Source organism: Mauremys mutica, chromosome 7 (genome assembly GCF_020497125.1).
Source record: "Mauremys mutica isolate MM-2020 ecotype Southern chromosome 7, ASM2049712v1, whole genome shotgun sequence".
NCBI lineage: Eukaryota > Metazoa > Chordata > Testudines > Geoemydidae > Mauremys > Mauremys mutica.
The window spans coordinates 3,186,298-3,202,700 of NC_059078.1; the positions used below are offsets into that span (position 1 = coordinate 3,186,298).

The following is a 16,403-nucleotide window of genomic DNA, read 5'->3' on the forward strand; positions in this document are numbered from 1 at the left end:
CCGAAGTGCTGCCAATCGTGGCTTTTTTTAAATATATATATATATATATATATATATATATAAAATGCTGGAGCCGGCCCTGGCTACTTGAATCTCAATGGCAAGAACAGAGCAAGACCAAACCCTGTTCATAATTTTGGTGTCACTGTCAGTAAACACCAAGTGCCCTAAATTATTAGCCTCTAAAGCTTTTAAGCAATTCTTAATGATCAACAGCTACAATAACATTTCCCAATAGCAAATATTTAATGTTGCAGAAGGTCTTAAAGGACTAGAACTACACCCAGGCCCATTAAAACACATCTTGGAAAGTTTTCCTTATCCCCCCATACCACAGATCACATAGTGTGCTGACTTGTACCCTTCCATAGTCTCATGAGTAATAAGCCCTAGAGATCTCCACTTCACTCAGGGGGAAGTCCCGTGACTCTGCAATTCTCAGACTAGGACCTACAGAAGGGTGGGCACGTTCTTCCTTAATAGGGCATCCACAATTATATCTGCACTCCCTTTGAGACTGACTTGCTGTGTGATCTTGGACAAGTCACTTGATCTCTATGAGCCCCACTCTTCCCATGTGTAAAATAGGGATAAAGACACACTAGTACTAAAGGCTTCAGAGTTGTGGAGAAAAATGCACTAGCTACAAAGTATTATTAGTCCCAATGAGAATGGTTCCAGTGAGCTGAGCATAAAATGAGCCAATCTACTGCGCTTATTAGGCCTCCTTTGGAGTATTGCGTCCAGTTCTGGGCAGCACACTTCAGGAAAGATGTAGACAAATTGGAGAAAGTCCAGAGAAGAGCAACAAAAATGATGAAAGGTCTAGAAAACACGACCTATGAGGGAAGATTGAAAAAACTGGGTTTGTTTTGTCTGGAAAAGAGAAGGGGGACCTGATAATAGTTTTCAAGTACATAAAATGATGTTACAAGGAGGAGGGAGAAAAATTGTTCTCTTTAACCTCTGAGGATAGGACAAGCATCAATGGGCTTAAATTGCACCCCCGGTTTAGGTTGGACATTAGGAAAAACTTCCTGTCCAGGTGGTTAAGCACTGGAATAAATTGCCTAGGGAGGTTTTGGAATCTCAGTCATTGGAGATTTTTAAGAGCAGGTTAGAGAAACACCTGTCAGGGATGGTCTAGATGATACTTAGTCCTGTCATGAGTGCAGAGGACTGGACTAGATGACCTCTTGAGGTCCCTTCCAGTCCTACGATTCTATGGTAAGGCAGGTATCCTCTCTGACAGTCTTTCAGTGACAGAAGGACTGATGTATCAGAGGGGCAGCCGTGTTAGTCTGGTTCTGTAGAAGCAGCAAAGAATCCTGTGGCACCTTATAGACTAACAGACGTTTTGCAGCATGAGCTTTCGTGGGTGAACACCCACTTCTTCGGATGGCATCCGAAGAAGTGGGTATTCACCCACGAAAGCTCATGCTGCAAAACGTCTGTTAGTCTATAAGGTGCCACAGGATTCTTTGCTGCTTCTACAGAAGGACTGATGAGAACACATACACATTCATGTACAGGCACCCAGAAAATACCACTCAAAGGCATGCCAGGCACAGTCTTCCCACCTAAACAAGCGCTGCCATATAATCTATAAAGCCAGGCCAATGCAATACCTTTCTTGGCATGACACTTAAGCGGCCCCATGATTATATTGGTACATTTTAGGTGGCTTAGGGCATGTTGTGATGGCTGCTCCTCACAAAATGGAAGATTTTTTCATGTGATTTTTCTTAATACCAAATTCCCGGAGTAAATGTTTGCTTAACCTTTTTTAGTTAATTCACCGCCGTTGCTGCACAGCTAGTTCTCAGAGTAAATAAGGGGTGCCCACCATGCATAACAAAGCCTTATACTGTACTTTCCTTGTTAAGTTAGTTAGTTTAGGAAGAACAAGGACTTTACTGGATCATTCTGATTTGTGCACGTGTTTTCTCCCACGTAAGGCAAACCTAACACAGCACAAAACAAAGGGTGGCACTCCGATATCCAGATATAAAATGATACATACGGCTGTCCGCTGGTGTGAGGGTGAGGAGGTGAGCACAAGTGGGAAAGGTTAGGAGCTAAAAATACAGCCATCAGGATAACGATCAGAGATGAAGGTAAGCCGGTCCGGTCTGGTATGGCATACCAGGAAGAGCTGGTACACAGTCAACCATACCGGCAGGGAGCAACTTCCCCAGGCCGACAATTTAAAAGGACCCTGGGCTTCCAGCAGCGTCTGGAGTCCATGGCCCTTTAAATTTCCCCAGGGTAGTGGCGGCAGCGGCAGCCCTCAGGCTCTGGAGGTGATTTAAAGGGCCTGGGTATTTAAAGGCCCAACCCCTTATGCCCGAGGCCCCTCCCTCACCTTGCTCAAGACCCTGGCCCTGCGTACCAGTAAGTCCCTTAAGTTACTGTCACCCCTGAGAGTGATGTTTTAAGACTAGTATGAACATAATGTTCTACTTGCAGTAATTTTGCTATTCTGAATTTCTCCACTGTGCTAATATCAGTTTTGGAAATACCTAAGCAACAGGCAATGTATTTTCTACTTCATCCCAATACCTGCTACTCCCTGCCTTCCCCCCATCCAGGACAATGCATCTTTGAGTGTGGTTCATCAGGCAGTGGATACATCTTCTCCTTAACAGATGGGAAGAAGAAGACACTTAAAGCTGAGCGACTGCATGTTCCATCCATTCTCCTGTTCACCAGCGTCCTAATGCATCGCGGTAAATTCAAATAGCAGCTCAGGCATGTCCAGCCAGGATTTCACCCCATTTTCTCGCATCAGCACCTCCCAATCCCCACACCTGTCCATCTGGACCAGAGAGCAGAGCAGCAACCACTTGCCATTGGCCCCACATCACCATCCACACACAGAATGTTAAGTTTGCCACAGTATTTTTAAATATTTAGCCAAGTAGAGGAGGAGGAAAGGAGACCCCAGGCGGCATTCTCTGAGAGGTGGGAGGAATTTTGTGTGGTCCATGTCACAAAAGGTAAGGTAATCAAAGCTGTTCCTTAAGGATTTCTACAAGTCATTGAAGGGATCTGGAATGATTTTTTCCTTATGTACTGCACTGCAGAATTGGCTGGGGGCGGGGGGGGGAAGGGGGAAGAGAGAGAGAGGATTTTGCCTTCCTCGCCAGCATCAGGCTGCTGACAGGACTCAGTATCCTGGATTTGATGGACCATTATTCTAGCAGGGCTGGCAATTCCTATGTTCTTAATGTCTCTGAGATTTGTAACATTTCGGAAAGGGCAGGATACCATTCCCATATAATTTCTAGGCCAAGTGACTTGTGTAAAGTAGGCATGTCATGAGAGTTTGAATTATGTGTCGCATACTGCAGCTGAAAGTAAAATATAGCCCTTTATTATATAATAAAGCAATTGTGTGCTTGGGAGATATTTACAGCATGATCCTGTGCATTCTTCTAGTCCTCTCTGGAAATAGATAATTTAATATGCGTTACATATTTTGTTTGTGTGTGTGTTTAAATTCAAAGTAGTGCGCTTTGTTCTCTAAAATCCTCGTAATATATTTGGATAGGTTATTATGTGGCACACTGGTAAATATCACCAGAAGATGTACGCACTTCAAAAGGGCCACTTACTACTAGTGACTTGTTCTGCACATTGGGTATTTAATACTCTACTTTTTAAGCTTATACAAGCTTCCCAAATGCTTAATAAGCAGGTTGCAAGGCTTTAATTTTCCACCAATCCTAACTTTATTACAAAAGTTTACCAACCTATAAACACACTATTGCACTGGGCTGTCATGTCTTTATAAAGTAGTTTATAAAAGGTGACATCTGGCAAAGAGGCAGATCTATAAAAATCATGCTGGTGGATGTAGTGTCATTTTTTCTGCCATCCTCCCAGAAAGAGTAATATTATTTTGACACACACATTCATCCCTACTGTCAAGCTTCTATTTTTATAGTTAGCTTACTGCACATATCCTTAAGCTATACAAAACCTTTGGGCTAATGTAAAGAATGACATTTCTGCGTATTTATGATAACACTTATTTTAGGGGTTGACTTTGCCTGATGGGAGTTTTCCAAGTACAATGTCATTTTCATGACAATACACATAGCTGGGAAACAAGAAATAAAGACGCACAATAAGTCATGAAGGGCCAAATATACAAGGGCAAGTTTAAACCAGCTTCATTTGGTGAGTCCTACATTTGTCCTCGTTTAATATTTTTTCAGCTGCATGAGGAGTACATTGGAGTTTAGTGTAAAATTAGACGTATAAACCAGAATAAAATCTCCTGAGGCCATTACAGAGCACAGTTCTGACACTGGAGGCTTTTCTCTTCTTTATTTTTCCTTTTTAGATTTTTTCATTTGAAGCTTTTTGTATACACATGGGCCAGATATGGCTGTGCAACTCCACTGAAGTCAGTGGACTGAGTATGCTCATCCTCTCTGAACTAATTACAGGAAATTACTGATTAATCATTGCAGTGCCTGAAGGTAACCTGATAACTAATCAACTACATACGATGGATCTCTACGTGCCGCACAAAGGGGAGGTTGTGGGGTTTTTTATTGTTTGATTTATACATATGCATATATCCTTCTAGCCCTTACCCAAATACAACAGTGGCTTTATTTTTTAATCCGATACCCAGCATTTATTGCCTATGACAAAAGCTGTAACTCTAAGATGTCCTTTTGGCCAGTCCTACTGCACATTCTCCACACATGGGGAGACCTTTGGAATACCCATTCCTCATTTAAAAACTGGGCAAGGAAGAAAATATGTCTTCAAGCTAACAAAAACAGATATTAGAAAAGGTCCTAACTCTTCAGTTCTATTTGAATATGACATTGATGCAGGCAAACCCAAGTGAAAGGGCAGGAGTTTATAAACAGTAGTGTTATCCAGAAATCAAAAGGGTTCAATACCAGAATATTTTGGAATAGAGATAAATTACTGCATGCTCACAAAAGCGTAATTTGAGTTAAAAGCAGCATTTAATCCTGATATTTAAATCAGAACATTGCATTTAAATAAGTTGAAAAACTTCACAGGTTGTTTTTTGTTTTAAACAATAAATTAAAACCAAATGTATCTAGCAGAGCAGGAAAAAAACCCCATCTCATCCCCTGAACTTTTCAGTATTAAAAGGTCTAGCCTTATCTTGATCTTTTTAGGTTAAAAAAACCTCAGGATTATATAAAAAGGGTTTTTCATTACTATTGCTCTCTTTAAAGTTGCTATTTCCAGAATTAACTCACCTGCGAAGTAAGGCCTCAGTTCTGCAATTGCATGGGCACAGTCAGACCTTTGCCCCCTGCGGGGAGCCCCACTGACTGCAGTTGCAGGATCAAGGTCTAAATCGGGTTATCAAGTTACAATAACTTCTGTCAGAAGTGTGGGGTTTAGGAAGCCACAGAAGAGGTGGTATGGGTCATCAAACCTACAAAACCTGAGGATTCCTAGGACAGCTGCCCTCAGCACCAGGCATTCCAGAGCTCCAGAGCTGCCCCTCTGCCCTCCCTCCTCAAAGGCACCACAGAGGCTGTGCATGTTGTGTCATTGTGAATATTTATAACATAAGAACGGCCAGACTGGGTCAAACTAAAAGGTCCTTCTACCCCAGTATCCGGTCTTCCAACAGTGGTCAATGCCAAGTGCCCAGAGGGAATGAACAGAACAGGTCATCATCAAGTGATCCATCCCCTGTCACCCATTCCCAGCTTCTGGCAAACAGAGTCCAAGGACACCATCCCTTCCCATCCTGGCTAATAGCCATTGATGGACCTATCCTCCATTGATTTAGCTAGTTCTTTTCTGAACCCAGTTATAGTTTTGGCTTTCACAACATCCTCTGGCAAAGAGTTCCACAGGTTGACTGTGTGTTGTGTGAAGAAATACTTCCTTTTGTTTGTTTTAAACCTGCTCCATATTAATTTCATTTGGTGACCCCTAGCTCTTGTGTTCTGAGAAGGAGTAAATAACACTTCCTTATTTATTTTCTCAACACCAGTCATGATTTTATAGACCTCAGTCATATACCCCCTTAGTCATCTCTTTTCCAAGCTGAAAAGTCCCAGTGTTATTAATCTCTTCACATATGGAAGATGTTATGAAGAAAGAATCTGCAAGACATCAGGTGCTGCAGGCTGGCCACCCTTGAGAGAGCAGAGAAGTCAGCAAGCAGGGAGGAGACGGGAGCAGCATGTTTCACATACTCTGCACCAGTAATCTGGTCGTGTGTGTGTGTGTGTGTGTGTGTGTGTGTGTGTGTGTGTAGGTTATAGCTCTATAACATTATTCACTGTACACACACACACTTTATATGTTAGAGAGAGAGAGAGAGAGAGAGAGAGAGAGAGCGCACGCGCACACATCCTTACGGAATCAACCATTTAAAATTATTCTAGTATATCCAGTGAAATCTCCTTTTAAAGAAAGGCTCTCTCTGGAACTGGTTGCATCTTTCAAAACAGTGGAGTGCACCCATTTTGTTTCTGTGTATGTTTACATGTGTGCTGACTCAGAGACAGATACGTGATCGCACACATGGCATGGGCTATATAAATATATAAACACAATATGAACAGTGTACATGCATCGTAACATGGCAAATTCTGAAAAGGCCCTGGACTGAAATGTACTTTGCTGAAGAGTAATGTACAATGAAAATGATCTTTATAAATCCGATCCCTTTCTGATTAGTTTTGTCGTATTTTGCAGGGCAATCGGTATACCATAGTGTCATGGTAATCAAGGGCTGGAAGTATCATTACCTAGAGTCAGCAATAAATGAGCATAAAACCTTTAATTTCAAATTAGAAGATAACACATTGATTAATAACCATGGGATGATTAGTCAATTCAAGACCTTAATGCACAATGGAGGAATTCATTCATTATCTGTTCAATGTAATTCTTCTTTCATCTTGGTGACTTTAAAAACAACCAAGGAAAATTACTGTCCCTCAGTAAAGCCTTTAGAATTTCATATGTATTTAATTAGATAACTGCCAGCTGAAGGACAGAAACCATGACAAATAGTTGTTCTTTTCAAATTAAAAGAATAGACTATTCAATGAGCAATATTGATGTTCTCTTGTACCTAGTTATACAAGAATTCTGCTACTTCTCCCTTTAATTTATCTAACCTTTTTAACGTTTAATGAGTTTTTTTAAAACATGGGTTTTAGTTATGTATGCTAGTCACCTGCTAGAATAAAAAAGTGGCGAATAGCAACAATATCTGCATATAAATATATACACCCCATCAGATAACAAAATATAATATAGAAACCAAAACCATTTCAAATTAAGAGACCATCTTTACATGAACAGAAAAGCAGTTAATACTGATCACTTTTCAATTGCTCCACAGCAATAATAGTAAAGATTAGCTGAAGTACTTATAATTAAAGGGAAAGAGTAAAAGGGATTCTTTTAGTGTGTGAAAGCTTTTACAAAGTTTTGAGAAACTTCCAGTTAGAATTCCATGTTCTACTGTATCCCTCAGCACATATATACTAATCTGACTTCAAAGACAATACAAACTGTTTGTCAGGTGTATATTTTTAATGGCTCCTCTCTTTGCTCACTCCCTTCACAGAAGCTAGTAACCCACAGGACACTAGGAAATAGCTATCCCTGAACTTGGTATAACACATATCCTGTGATTGTAACTGGCCCTTTGGCAGAGATATAAGGGTGGAAGGAGTTTGGGGATGCTTTTTGTTCCAGAAAGTGGAGGAAGTAACCACGGGGACAGCCATTTTAGATTTGATTCTGACCAACAGGGAGGAATTGAGAGCGAATCTGAAGGTGTAAGGCAATTTGGGTGAAATGAGGATTCCATGATTCTAAGGAAATGAAGGAGTGAGAGCAACAGAATAAAGATAATGGACTTCAAAAAAAGCAAGCTTTAACCAACTCAGAGAACTGGTAAGTAAAGTCCCACGGGAAGAAAATATAAGGAGTTCAGGAGAGCTGGCAGTTCCCCAAGGAAACAGTATTAAAAGCACAACTGCAAACTATTCTGATGCAAAGGAAAGACAGGAATAATAGTAAGAGGCCAATATGGCTCCATCAGAAGCTCTTTAATTACCTGAAAATCATAAAGGAATCCTACAAGAAGTGGAAACATGGCCAAACTGATAAGGGGGAATACAAAAGCACAAAATGTAGCAGTTACATCTGACAAGGGACAGAAAGGGCGATAAGAAGTGGTCTTTTATATACATTAAGAGCAAGAGAAAGATGAAGGAAAGTGTAGGTCCTCCTCTCTTAATGGGGAAGGAGAGCTAATAACTGATGATATCAAGAAAGCTGAGGTGCTTAATTCCTTATTTTGCTTCAGGCTTCACTAAGATGATTAATGATGAACAGATACTCAACACAATTAATAATGACAACCAGAGGGAAGGATTGCAAGCCATAATAGGGAAAGAACAGGTTAAAAATATTTAGATAAGTTAGAGGTATTCAAGTCAGCAGGGCCTGATGAAAATCATCATAGGATACTTAAGGAACTAGCTGAAGCAATCTCGGAGCCATTAGCAATTATCTCTGAGAACTCCTGAAGGACAAGAGAGATACCCTGAAGACTGGAGAAGGGCAAACATAGTACCCATCTTTAAAAGGGGGAACAGGGAGGACCTGGGGGGAATTACAGACCAGTCAGACTAACTTCAATACATGGAAAGATACTGGAGCAAATTACTAAACAATCAGTTTGTAAACACCTGGAGAATTAATAGGGTTATACGGAATAGTCAGCATGGATTTGTCAAGAACAAATCATGCCAAAGCAGCTTAATTTCCTTCTGTGATTGAATTACTGACTAGTGGATGGGGGGGAAGCAATAGACATGATAGACCTTGTTTTTAATAAGGCTTTTGACACAGTTCTGCAAGACATTTTCATAACCAAACTAAGGAAATGTGGTCTAGAGGTGGGTGCCAACTGGTTGAAAGAGGTGGTCTAGAGGTGGGTGCCAACTGGTTGCACTCAAAAGAGCAGTTATCAATGATTTTTGATCAATGTTTTTATGTTCTTATGATTTGCTGTCAAACTGGCAGGATGTATCTAGTGGGGCCCTGCAGGGGTCAGTTCTTGGTCAGGTACTATTGAAAATTTTATTGACTTGGATAATGGAGTAGAGAATATGCTTATAAAATCTGCAAATGACACCAATCTGGGAGGGATTGCAAACACTTTGGAGGACAGGTTTAAAATTCAAAATGACCTCAACAAATTGGAGAATTGGTCTGATTTCAACAAGATCACATTCACTTAACACAAGTGCAAAAGTACTTCAATTAGGAAGGAAAAATTAAATGCACAACTACAAAATGAGAAATAACTGTCTAAGTGGTAGCACTGCTGAAAAGGATCTGGGGTTATAATGGATCACAAAGTGAGTATGAGTTGTCAGTGTGACACAGCTGCAAAAAAGGCTACTATGATTCTGGGATGTATTAATGGGAGCTTTGTAAGTAAGTCACAGGAGGTAAATGTCCCACTCTACTTGGTACTGGTGAGGCCCCAGTGGAATACGGTGTCCAGTTCTGGGAACCACAATTAAGGAAGGATGTGGACAAATTGGAGAAACTCCAGAGGAGAGCACTAAAATTGATAAAAGGTTTAGAAAACCTGACCTATTAGGAATGGTTGAAAAAACTCAGCATGTTTAGTCTTGAGAAAAAAAGACTGAGGGGTGACCTGACAAGAGTCTTCCAATATGTTAAGGGCTGTTATAAAGAGGACGGGGATCAATTGTTGTCCTAACTTCAGTGGATATGGAGAAGTAGTAATGGGCTTAATCTGCAGCAAGGGAGATTTAGGTTAGATACTAGGAAAAACTTTATAAGTGTAGTTAAGATCTGAAATAAGCTTCCAAGGGATGGAGTCCCCATTATTGGAAGCTTTTAAAAGCAAGTTGGACAAACACCTGTCAGGGATGGTATAGGTTTACTTGGTCCTGCCACAGCACAGGGGGCTGGACTTGATGACTTCTTGAGATCCCTTCCAGCCTTATGTTTCTAAGATTCTGCGATTCCTTGTGCACCTCCCCTGCTTTGCACACTCACCCAAAGCAAAGACCAGTCACAATATAGCCTTGAGGGAGAGACTAGAGCCACACAGCCATCATGAGTAACTATTAGGGGTGAATAAACCAGATCAGATAAAAGAGCAGTCCCCACCTCCTGAGTCATTGCACTAAACTCAAGCCAAACATTTATTGAGGTTCGCAAGGTCTGGGAAGTTCAGATGAGCTTTGAACAATCAGCCACACTCCTGGGTGCATCTCTTCACCACACCTTATAACATTCAGTCATCACTGGTAACCATCATTAAAGGCTGTGCATTAATATGCAAGCATTTTTCTGTTTGTTTGTTTAATTAAAAGGCACAGGCAAAATACAAAATTATGGGTCTGTGAGTAGGATGAATCACTCCCTGCCCCAGTCCTTCACAGAGCTCACAACCCTGAGCTAGAAGAACAGGAGTACTTGTGGCACCTTAGAGACTAACAAATTTATTACAGCATAAGGTGCCACAAGTACTCCTGTTCTTTTTGCAGATACAGACTAACACGGCTGCTACTCTGAACCCTGAGCTAGCGTCCAAACTCAACTCCCACCTGGTGTTTGGCTTCACTGGGATCTCAAAAACAAGAGCACAACACAAATCTTAGCCTAGGCTTCCTCCCTGAGCCTGGATATTCCTAAGGGGCCTCCCCCACTAAATTCAACTCTCTCTCCTAGTGACTACTGATCCCTTTTATCTCAGGCACAGTTAACAAGCCACATCTGCCAAAAAAAAAAAAGGCTGCAGCTTTACAGAGGTCACTAACAACTGCTAACAGGCTGGGTCAACAGAAGCGCACTGCCATGCATTTACATGGCTCTGTGCAATTGTAGCTCAACAGGCCAAATTCACCACTGGTGTAAACAGGAAGAACTCCACAGGCGCCTATGGAATTGCACCTACTCATCCAGATCTCCCTGGGAGTTCTGGGCACAGCTAGGCAGCCTGCAGAGAGGAAAGATTAATTGTGTTCAGTAATCACTTATCAGGCCCGTTTGCTTTAAAGGAAACGTCTGAGATGTTAAATGTCAGACCTGAAATGATTGATTCCAGAAAGGGTTAAGCTGACTCTCAGTATATTTTTCTTGACAAGTAAAACAGCACGCTTCCTAAACACGACACACTGATACCCAGTGATAAAATATTTCCCCATCTTTATACCATTTTGATAATTCACTCTGTGTATTACACACAATCAAGCCTTACAGGTTTCAGAGGGATTCTAAGCACATCGTTCAGACTGACAGAGCAAGTATTCCAGACAATTGGCTCCCTGAGGGTCAAGACAGTGATGCTCGATCAGGATTCAAACGGGTCATAAACCCTTCATGGATCTCGCTCAAGTGGGTGGTGATGTCTCCCTGGGGCAGCTCATCATTTTCTGCTACAGTCAAGCACTTGTCATTACAGACAAACTCTCCGTCAGTCTTAGACACTCATTTAATCGAGTCTTAGTGAGAACAGCAAATATTATCAGTGGCATAAGAACTCTGAAGAGCCAGATCTATAGATTGCAGCTGTATTGTGATGGTAATTTAAAGACTTCTCCAAACTCTTGCAAGTGTCATTTATTCTGCGACTCTTCTTTTTAACATAGGCCCAATTTTCAAACTTCTGGGCCTGGAGTTAGACACCTAAATTTAGATTGAGGCCCCTATGGAAACAGGTTCATTTTCAGAGGGGCTGAGCATTTCTGGCACCCATGGACTGGAATGGGAACGATAGGCACTGGAACTAGGGTCGCTGCTGCACCCCCGGGCTTGACGTAATAACAATAACCCAAATACATGGTTTCCGCCTTCAGCATCCTCACTATAAAAACCGCTCCAGCACCCCGATGGGAACTGCATAAGTGATGAGCACCATGATTAGGATTTAGGGACCTTACACTGAACACCCAAGTTTGAAAATGTGAAGCCCCCGTTTTCAAACATCCCACATGAACTTCAAGTCTTGCTTGCTGAATAGTCAAGATAAACCTGACATATAAAAAGGCAGTGACAATACACTGGTAGCATGAAAATAAATCTGACTACAATCCATCCATCCTGTGCTGCACTCTGGTTCCACAGTATTCATATTTAATTATTCTCCTGTGTGAAATGCATAGTTGCACAGTATGAAAAAACCTTGATTAGCAGACAGTAGGCTTGATTGACCTTGCAAAACCTTCCACAGCTCAGCTCAATGGAAGCACTCGAGCTGGGGTTCCCTCACTTTCAATCAGAGGGGAGAAGGGTTGCTGGCAAGGCAATTTCCTGACACATCCTGCATTTCTTTACCTTCCCAACAAAATTAACAGGCCCCCTTTTCTGGATTTGAAGACGGGGGTGGGATTTAAGGTGCGTTGGGGATGGAGGTTTGGCTGCTTCAGGCACTCTGAGAGGACACTGGAGGATTATTATTGGTGGTGAGTGTGCTTGTGACACAGAGAGATTTATTTTAGCACAGAGACTTCTACTGCATGTGCAAGTAACAGCTTCCCTAACACCCACCCATGTGCCAGGTCTAATTTAGCCCCCAAATCTTTGTACCACTGCTAACCAACAGGGGCTGTGTTTTGGTCACATTTTCAGAGAAAAGCTGAATAGATACATGTATTTTATACACATATTTCAAAGCAGCTTTATATATATATGTGTACACATGCACATGTGCATGTGTGTGCATGTTACTTTTCTTATCTGCTGATCTGAGAGGTTAGCCAGTATTTTTGACCTGGCTGGGTTGTTTCCATTAGGAGGAGAAATGGGTGATGTAAGTCAGGTATATTCTTTGCTGCAATCTTGTTTATTTACAAAGCAAGTACACCCTGGCCTCTTTCCCTGAACACAGTAGGAACAAAAAACAGCAGGCAGTTTCCTTGCCCACAATATCCCACACCCCACTTCAAGGCAGTCCTGTGCCCCAAAAGACACTGTATCTGCTCCCTCTCACGGGCATAGTCACAATTGCTTCTCTTACCGTCTGCTGGCTTTCAGCTCTGGTATACAGGCAGAGACTCTCAGACACCTGCAAGCCAATCAGTGTTCCAGCCCTTGTGCTTGCAGTCAGTCCCCAGGGAAACCACATGCTCCATATGGCCCAGCCTTTGCCCAGGCCTTGCCTCAAGTCTAGTGCTGTGCGTGGTGGCTTCCACTGTCTCCATGTAGCCTGCTCCATAAAAGACGTTTGCTGCTTCCACTTAGTCTGAATGGAGGGTAGCTAGCATGCCTACCTGGTTTCATGAGGTCTGTGACTGCCTGTAGATCAAAGACATGTTTGATGGAAGCCATTAACACCTTCAAGCATAACAATATAAACAGACACACACCCATGTGTCTGTGTGTACAGGTGCATGTGTGTTTGTGCACACGTGAGCATGCATGTTATTCTCCTCAGCCCTCTACTTTTACAGCCAACCTGACTTAATATCATGAATCCAACCGGAATCTGGGTATAAAAAGTTTTAGTATCCAATGTTTTAAAATTTTAAATTTTAAAATCCAGTTAGTTTGGTTTGGAGCCAAGAACTGGAATTGTCTAACCAGCTACCAATTTGGCATCTGTAGAATCAGACATATAGATGTTAACACTTTCACTACAGTCATTAAAATTGACAAGAGTCTCATTTATAGCCCAGCCCTGTATTACAGAACATCATTTCTGTAGCTATAGAATACTGAATTTAAATATGGGGGGGGGGTTGTTTTGTTTTGTTTTTTAAGAACCTAGTATTAAGGTAAGACGTTGTTCTTCGTTGAAAATGTTATGACTATTCCAGAATGATAAAGCATAAATAATAGTAGATTGTACATTAAACCAAATCAAGGGCTGTCTTTGAATAATAAGGTTTTGGAGCCATTTATAAGACACAGCAGCTTAGCTTTTATAGCTTATATCAGGAGCACAGCAAAAGGGGAAGAAAGGCTCATGTTGTCAGCTGCTGTTATTGTACTCGTATGTGTCTTGAACCTAAACTTCTTGAATAGATTCCTTCTCTGGTCTGATCAATGTATAATGCTAAACAGGATTGAAAATCAATCTGTGTTCCCAATCTCCCGGGTTTTATAAAAACAAATATGAATTTGGAAACAAAACAAGCCAGCTAATCCCAACACAATCTACAACCATTTTACAATGATCAAGATAGACTGGCTTTAATAGATATGGGGACCATATTTAATCATAATAAATAATGTGTTATTTACATGTCACCCATGCCAAGGGCCCCTAAAAACCTAGTAAAATATAACTAAAAAATTAACCATTGCAACAAAAAGGCAATATTGTTTAAGAAGGCTTCAATCCAGCCAAGGACCTAAGCTTGTGATTGACGTGAAACATGCAAGCAGTCCAACGTTCTGCAATCAGACTAATCATAAGCTTAAATTTAAGCACATGCTTGTTTTCTTTGCTGGATGAGAGTCTGAACTTCTGATAAGGTGAGTAATGAGAGGAGACAAACAAGAGGGATAAAGTGAGAGAATGACAGGAGCTGTGAAAGAGAGGAAAAGAAAAAGAAAGTAACTCAATTTACCCTTCCAATGTAAAACAAACAAGTCAACTATCATTAAGCTGAAAAGAAACCTACCACACATGCAAAAGGAATGAAAGAAGTGCTCCTGTTTGGAGGGAGGAAGGATGGTCCAGGGATTAGAGAAGACCCAGTGTCAATTCCTGCTCTACCACCAGCTTCCTGTGTGACGTTGGAGAAGTCATTTAGCCCCTTTGTGCTTCAATTCCCCATCTGTAAATTGGGGATGATAGTACTTCCTTACCTCACAGGCATACCGGGAGGGTACAGACAGTAAAGATTCTGAAGTGTTCACATACTGTGAAAGTGGGAGCCACATAAGGATCTAAAATAGTTTGAGAGATTTGATCTGAAAGATAAACATTGGCTTCAATAGACGGGTAGAATCATGGGTCCTCAGCAGAAGTCAGCAACGCTATCCCCTCCAAACTCAAGTATTAGAACATAGGGATGGCCGTATTAGGTTAGACCAATGGTCCATCTAGGCCAGTATCCTGTCTCTGACCGTGGCCAGTACCAGAGCATCAGGTGGAGCATTTTAGAGAACATGGCATTTTAGAGAGACCCCATTTTCCTTCCCAGTTTCTGGCAGTCAGAGGTTTAGGGTCCACCTGAAAATGGTGTTGCCTTCTTTACCATCTTGGTTAATAGCCACTAATGAACTTATCCTCCATTAGCTTATCTAGTTCTTCTTTGAACTCAGTTATACTTTTGGCTATCACAACACTCCATGACAATGAGTTCCACAAGTTAATTGTGTTGTGTGTATTCATTTGTATTAAAGCTGCTGCATATTCATTTCATTGGGTTACCCGTTTTTTGCATTGCAGAAGAGGATAAATAGCACTTCCCCTATTCACTTTTTCCACACCATCCGTGCTTCTATAGACCTCTATCATATCCCACTTAGTTGTCTCCTTTCTAAGCTGAAAAGCCATAATCTTTTAAGTCTCTCCTCACATGGACACCATTCCATACCCTTGATCATCTTTATTGCCCTTCTATGGACCTTTTTTAGTTCACTATATCCTGAGACAATATTAAATATTAACACAAGACAGAGGTAAACAGTCAAGTGGACTTGTCCCATACTGAGCAAGTCTTTAAATATTACTACCAAATATCTAGAATACCTGAAACTCCAGATTTGAATCTAGAGAACCTAAACTCAGGCTTTCCACCTCCCATGAGAGCTAAAATCAATTACACTGACTTTATTCTGTCTGGATCCTCCAGATGAGAACTTAAACACCAAGGACCATCTGCTCTTCCTGGCCATGAAAGATCCCAGAGTTGTAAAACTTGAGGTTTGCCCTTTCTTACTGCCCTTCAGTGCTCTGAGTGCTGGTTAGCTGCTTCATGCTCACTAGCAATAGCCACGTTTCAATGATGCTAAATAAGGTCAGAACCTAGCACCTACTGAAATAAAATACACAATATAAGCTGAGTTTTGTGAAGTGTTCTGGGAATTTACTGGGATGGAACACCTTATACAAACAGCAAGTGCAAAATCCTGCCCCCTCTCTCTCTCTCTCCAGTGTGGAGGGGCCCATATACGGGAAAATGGTGAGGTTTTACTGCAAGGGTGGGGATTTACTGGGAAGCCCTATCAAAAGAGGGATTTGGGTCATGGCTGGTGGAGCTACCGACCACTGGCCCCTGCACAGCAGGAGCACAGGCAGCATGGGGGCTACTGGATGTAGGTGGGCTCCACAGACTGCACGTCTCTGACTCAAAGCCCTGCAGAGATAAGTAGGATACTGCAGCTAAATCTGCGGAGGTTCTCAGAATTTCAGTCAAAGT

General features: G+C 41.6%; 1 protein-coding gene and 1 long non-coding RNA gene across 12 annotated transcripts in view; both read right to left on the minus strand.

The window, feature by feature from the left end:
• FHIT (fragile histidine triad diadenosine triphosphatase) overlaps positions 1-16,403 on the minus strand; it is a 1,025,256-nt gene that overhangs the window by 449,236 nt on the left and 559,617 nt on the right. The window lies entirely within an intron of this gene.
• Positions 12,992-16,403, minus strand: part of LOC123374011 — a 162,212-nt gene continuing 158,800 nt past the window's right edge. Inside the window, exons 2-3 of the long non-coding RNA XR_006580979.1 lie at positions 14,845-14,949; positions 12,992-13,326 (exon numbers count right to left, since the gene is read on the minus strand). This is a non-coding gene — a long non-coding RNA (uncharacterized LOC123374011). The remainder of the gene's footprint in view (positions 13,327-14,844; positions 14,950-16,403) is intronic.